We start from the raw sequence: 6,046 nt of genomic DNA on the forward strand, positions 1-6,046 counted from the left end.
AAATTTTGCCTGAACTGTTTAGTAATTTTTCACAAAGTGTCCATGTCAGTAATTCATTCAAATGTATTTTGGTCTTAAACTGATCCAGTAAATGTAACTTTTTCTCACCTACTTAATCGAGTATTTTAGTTGTTTAACTGTCATTATAACTAAACTGAACATCCAAAGCTTTTCTCACTGCAGTTTTGTTGTGCAGTTATAGCAGCACTTTGAATCATCCACAGTTTTATAGGACTCTCTGTTTAATTGTTGTTTTGTTTGGTGCGATGGTTCATTTATTTAAATATTGATGATAATTTGATATATTTGATTATTTATTACTGGTGCAAACAATTCATTTCTTCATGGTGCAAATATATAGTAGACTCAGGAGTTTAACTCAGTTTTCTTGGCCTTTGTTTATCGTTTCATTTAAAATCTTAATGGGTAAAGATCATCATAATTACATATGAAATTATATGTACAAATTATATGTTCCATTACACTTTTAACAGCACAGATTATACAGCAAAGATCAGATTCATGGATGGAGCCAGAGGCTAAATGACTGTTCAGTCCTCTTTAGGAAACGATCTTCATATGACGACAAACACGACAACAATCAGCTGTCAAACTGTACAAGAAGTTCACAGTAATGTAAAAGAAGTTATATCACTTTATTTTTAAACGTACGCACTCAGGGTCAGGACTGAAGACACTGATCGAGAAAATACTCTAAATATAAATATTCACCTAAACATTCAAAATTATTCAATTGCATGAAAAGAAATATGAACTCTCTACAATACTGGCTTCTGATTGGTTGAAAAAGCAGGTGCTGAACTTCAGAAGAGCTAAAGCTGCAAAACTGTGTAAACCCAGAGTGGATGCTGCCCTCTGACCTTTCAGAAGTACGATCTTTTTATGAAGACACAGAGGCAGAGTTATTATTCATCACTTTAAAGATGATATTCGTTACATGTTCTTCACTCGTTGTCTAGTAAAGTCCAGAGAATGAGACACATGATTTCAAAACATACAGCTGCATGTTAGAGATCACAGAGTTCTTCAGTCTTATGAGAACTCATGGAGACTAAATGTCAGACACATCAACAGTAAATGTCGTTCCTCCCCCCGTCAGTTTGTGTCCTCCACACTTGTTTACACAAACATCTGAGGTTTGAACAGTGTGCAAAACCACATGTTACAAAGCTGCTGAGCTACTGAATACTGGAATATTTCATTCAATATCACCATCTGACCAAAGGACAAACACAGAGAGGATTAGAGCGCCAAACTTTGTTTCAAACTGTTTCAGATTTTAGAGGCAAAAAGCAGAATTTCTACCTGGACAAAGAAATCAAAGCAGGAGCAAAACAAGCTTTTACATTTATTCAAAGGCATTATGTGAATGTACTCTGAGCCACAGCCTCCTAAAGTAAAGACATTTGATCATCTAAACCAGACAGAGTCATGTTTTCAGCAGTGTCTGTATCCTCCATATAGACCATGCCATGGTCCACCTAGGGTGACCAGGTGTCTGACTTTATGTGGGACTACACAGCGCTCAGTCCTTGTTTCCCTGTGCCACACACACATTGAGCCAATGTCCAGTTTTTTTATTGACTCTAGTTTCTGTCGATCGGTAGGCCCACAAAAAAACCCTGTACAGGAAGTAGATTTCATCTCTCTGATAAAAGGAGTTCTAATCCCTGATATGAGTCTGAGCCAGTAGATAATATTGATATGATCATATTTATGCCTTTGTTGTTTCACAAAGGGTTAAAAACATTCACAGGTTGGACTGTGGTTCTCCTTTTAGCATCTCTGCTGGAATTTTAACTGTGAACCTCTTAGATCCAAACTTCTGAACTGCTCATCTCACAGAGGACAAAAGGGAAGAACCCCGAATCTCTTCTTCACCTCACTTTTATACCTGCTCACCCTTTCTCCCCCCTTCCCTCACTGGACGTCACATCTTCACACTTGGGCCAATCAGGTTGTTGACATTTGATCATCTGATGTGCACCCACACCTCATCTCTCTCTCTCTCTCTCTGACTTACAAGATTTAACACAAAGTTTAAACTTTAAAATCACTTCATTACATTTTCTTTGTTATTCTTAACACAGAAAATTCACATTCAAAAACTTAACACAGAATAAAACAGAGTAGCCAGTAGTGGGACATGGTTCCAGCAACTCTGATGGTGACGGCCCGTTTGAAGCTGAAGCTCTGGCACGTGTGTCAAAAAATCAACACACTGCTTCAGAAACGCTGTGCTGAGGCTTGGTTTGACTGAACAGAGTCACGTGATCAATGACGTCTGAAGCTTCATTCAGCACGTCACTGCTTCAGTACCTGATTCAAAGATTTATAAGGAATTGAACCATTGGTGGGATTTGTGCTGTGTTTTGGTGGTTTTGTGAGAGCGAATCAGTGTGTGACATAATTATAGACATGGAGCCAGGAAGAGAGGACGCTCTGCCTGTTCCTGAATAAAAACCAGTTCCTCAGCATTTCTGCTCCCAGGTCTAAAATGTACATAAGAAATATGATATACACAAAGAAATTTGTTTAACATTTAAACTTATTTTCTGCACATTCCAGCACATAAAATATATTTTTTTGTGTGTTTACACTCACTCTTTCAAATAGATGCAAGTAAAACACAGCAGAAAATAAATAACATCAAAGACTCAGCGGTCCTGTTGCTCTATTTTCACCTGTAAAGCAGAAGTGCCGTAGGCGGAGGTTTACCCTGGTGCAGGTGTGCCGCGGTCAGTTGAAGAATCTGCGAGTTTCTCCGCGAGTTTCCCATTACGTCATTGAGCACTCGGTGCTTGCTTGGAAGTTTAGGGGTTTTTTTTCGCTGTAAAAAGAAGTTTTCTTCCCACGCACGATGGACGCTAATGTTTTTGTGACTTTTTATGGAATCAAACTCAAAGTAAGGTCAGTACTTCCACGCTTTAAAGGCTGCACGCTCATACTCTCTCCCAGGGCCGGCCCGTGGCATAGGCCGTATAGGCAAATGCTAAGGGCGCCGTCCATCAGGGGGCGCCACGCCAGTGCCACAAATGTTGAAAAAAAAAAAAAGTTGGTACTATTATTTCTAAATACAAAAAATAATCCCACGTTAATTAAAATGCAAAGTAAAGCTTATTTAATAGAAATATTATTTGTTACAACATTACACTACACTGCTGATGTAGGGGGGCGCCACCTAAAATCTTGCCTAGGGCGCCAGATTGGTTAGGGCCGTTTCTGCTCTCTCCCACAATCGATATGTGATCCATTGTTGATCTGCACACAGCTGTTGTCACGAACGTCGCACTCGCTTACGTCACTGTCGTGAGACATTCTTGCAAAAAAATCAGTTTTAGTAACGCAGTAACGCAGCGTTCCTACGGGAAAGTAACGGTAATCTAATTACCGTTTTTGCAATAGTAATCCCTTACTTTACTCGTTACCTGAAAAAAGTAATCAGATTACAGTAACGCGTTACAAGTAACGCGTTACTGCCCATCTCTGGGTAAGACAACCGTATCCAAAATTCTTGTCTGCAAGCAAAATACAATATAATAACATAAGAACAAGCAAAATATAAGAACAGGTAATCTTTATAATGAAGCTGAAAGCTTTTTAAGGGGTTCAAAGGTCCAGAAATTCTCACTTCTCATTTTAGCCGCACATAACCAGCCGTGCAGGTGGTGTCAGTATTTCATCCTCCGGCTTCAGGATTTTACCACATCGAGTCGTTTACCTCCGTGTGTTGCTTCATATGTGGCATCATTTCCAGACTGTGACTACAGACAAAGACTGAATCTTTACGAGCTCCTTCAGGCAGATGTAGGTTTTACCTTCTTTTTTTTTTTAAAGAAAAAAAAACAATCAGTATTGTATTTATTTCCAAACAGTGTTTTTGAATGACTGAACGATCGCACTGATGAGAGGCAACATGTAGATTTGTGGATGCACTGTTTACAGATGCCTTGGTTACTTGACTTCTGTCAATAAAAATGTGAAGAAAAAAATTAATAAAAGAGAATTACAGAAACTGCTGCTTTGTGTTTCTTCTTCTGTCTGCAGTCGTTTATCTGCCGCGTTCCCTCCAGCTGGTTTATCTTAACAGGAATTGAAACACAGAAGAATAACAATAAAAAACAACCCATTGAGCACATGTGGTTTTATACATTTCTTATATGTTAGATTTCTGTGGTTTGCAGTTCTTTAGATGTTATTCTGGGTTCTTTTGTGACCTGGATGAGTCACTGGTAGCTTCTTGGAAAGTTCACCTCTCCGTTGTTCACTGGAGCCCCAAAGCCTTACAAACATCTGCAGACTAATAGATGCCAATAACTTTGTAATTGTTCTCATAAGTGTTCTTGAGCGTCTTTACATCGTGGTGTGATGTTTGTTTTTCTGAGCTTTTAGCCTGCTTCACTTTGACAGACAGGTTCTGTTTGAGTGATTTCTGGATTTCTAACGAAATCATCATTTATAAAACACTTTTTTACTTACTTGGGTTATTTTTTTATCTAATATTAAAATTAGTTTGATCTTAAAATACAGGCCATATTAAAGAGAAATGGAAACTAGAACTAAATATTATTATCACTGATAATGTATGGGAAGAGATGTGTAAAACTTGTCACAAGGGAACAAGTAGTCAATTATGGAGAGTTTGACTGGAAATTTAAAATTTAGATTTTTTTAATACACCTCTTGTTATCTCCTCATATTGTAAGGAACCCAATGCAGAACTATGTTGGAGAAAATGTGGGGGAATAGGAGACGATTCACACATCTTTTGGGACTGTCCAATAATTCAAGGTTTCTGGATAAGAATCAAAGAAGAAACAGAGAAAATCCTACAAGTAAATCCTGCACTGAACCCACCATATTTCTCTTGGGAGTTATACCTAGAGAGAGGTATACCATAGATGAAAAATATATACTGATAGCTAAGAAAAGGATAACTGTGAAATGGAAACAAACAAACTCACCATCCATAACTCAATGGAAACAGAGACTGAAAAGAGTTCATACAATGGAAAGAATGACAGCAAGCCTGCAACTGAAGGTGGAGATCTAAGATAAGATAACCTTATCTTAGATCTCTGAAGGTGGAGATCTTCCACCAGGGATGGATGTGTGGCCAGATACTTGGGTGAATGAACACGAACTTTGGAACATTGTAATATAAAGCTATAAATCTCCCCTACGACATATCATTATATTAATCGTGGTCTGTTTTTTTCCCCTCTCTCTCTTAAATGGTCTTATGTCAGAAAATGTTAATATGTTGCTTGTTTGTTTGGTTATTGCCACAAAAATTACTAAATAAAAAGTCCCCCCCCAAAAAAAAAAAAAAATTAGTTTGATCTTATTTAATGAATAAAACATACATTAAATTAAACAAAGGTTGAGCTGTATTTATGGGTGCAGCATGCTAGCAATGCTTGCTTAGCAACAAAAAACAAACTAAAATTTAACCTAATCTAAACCCAAACTGAGATAAAAATAAAACATTTCAAGACTTTGAACTTGGAAAACTAAACTAAAAATAGGGGGTAAATCTTTATTTTTAGTGATATCGCTGCTGATTTTCATAAATGTTCCCTCTGACATTTGGCCTCCATATAACAATAATAATTTAAAAGCCTAAAAGTAACTGAAACTACTAAAAACTACACTGAAAGAAGAAAATTCACTCTGGAGACTAACTGACACTAAACTGACCTTAAAAAGTCAAAATGGGATGAAAAATAAAAACTAGAAAATTCAAAACTAATAACTCTAGTAAAAGGTCACCTCCATCTTTTATCTACAGTCCATGTATTCAGTAGCATGTCTTCTTTAAAAATAAGGCTTAATCTTTATTTAATTCAATAAATGTAATTAATATATTACACACAATTAAAATAAAAGTCCCCCATTCAGAGTCTGTTCACCTTAATTAAGACTAGTAATTAGGTTTAAGAAAAAATAGAGATGAAAAAGGAATATTTTTTTTTTAATAAACAGCTGACATTACCTGAAACAAACTGATATTTTCACATTTTAT

This window comes from Rhamphochromis sp. 'chilingali' (assembly GCF_963969265.1).
Source record: "Rhamphochromis sp. 'chilingali' genome assembly, chromosome: 16".
NCBI classification, from domain to species: Eukaryota; Metazoa; Chordata; class Actinopteri; order Cichliformes; family Cichlidae; genus Rhamphochromis; species Rhamphochromis sp. 'chilingali'.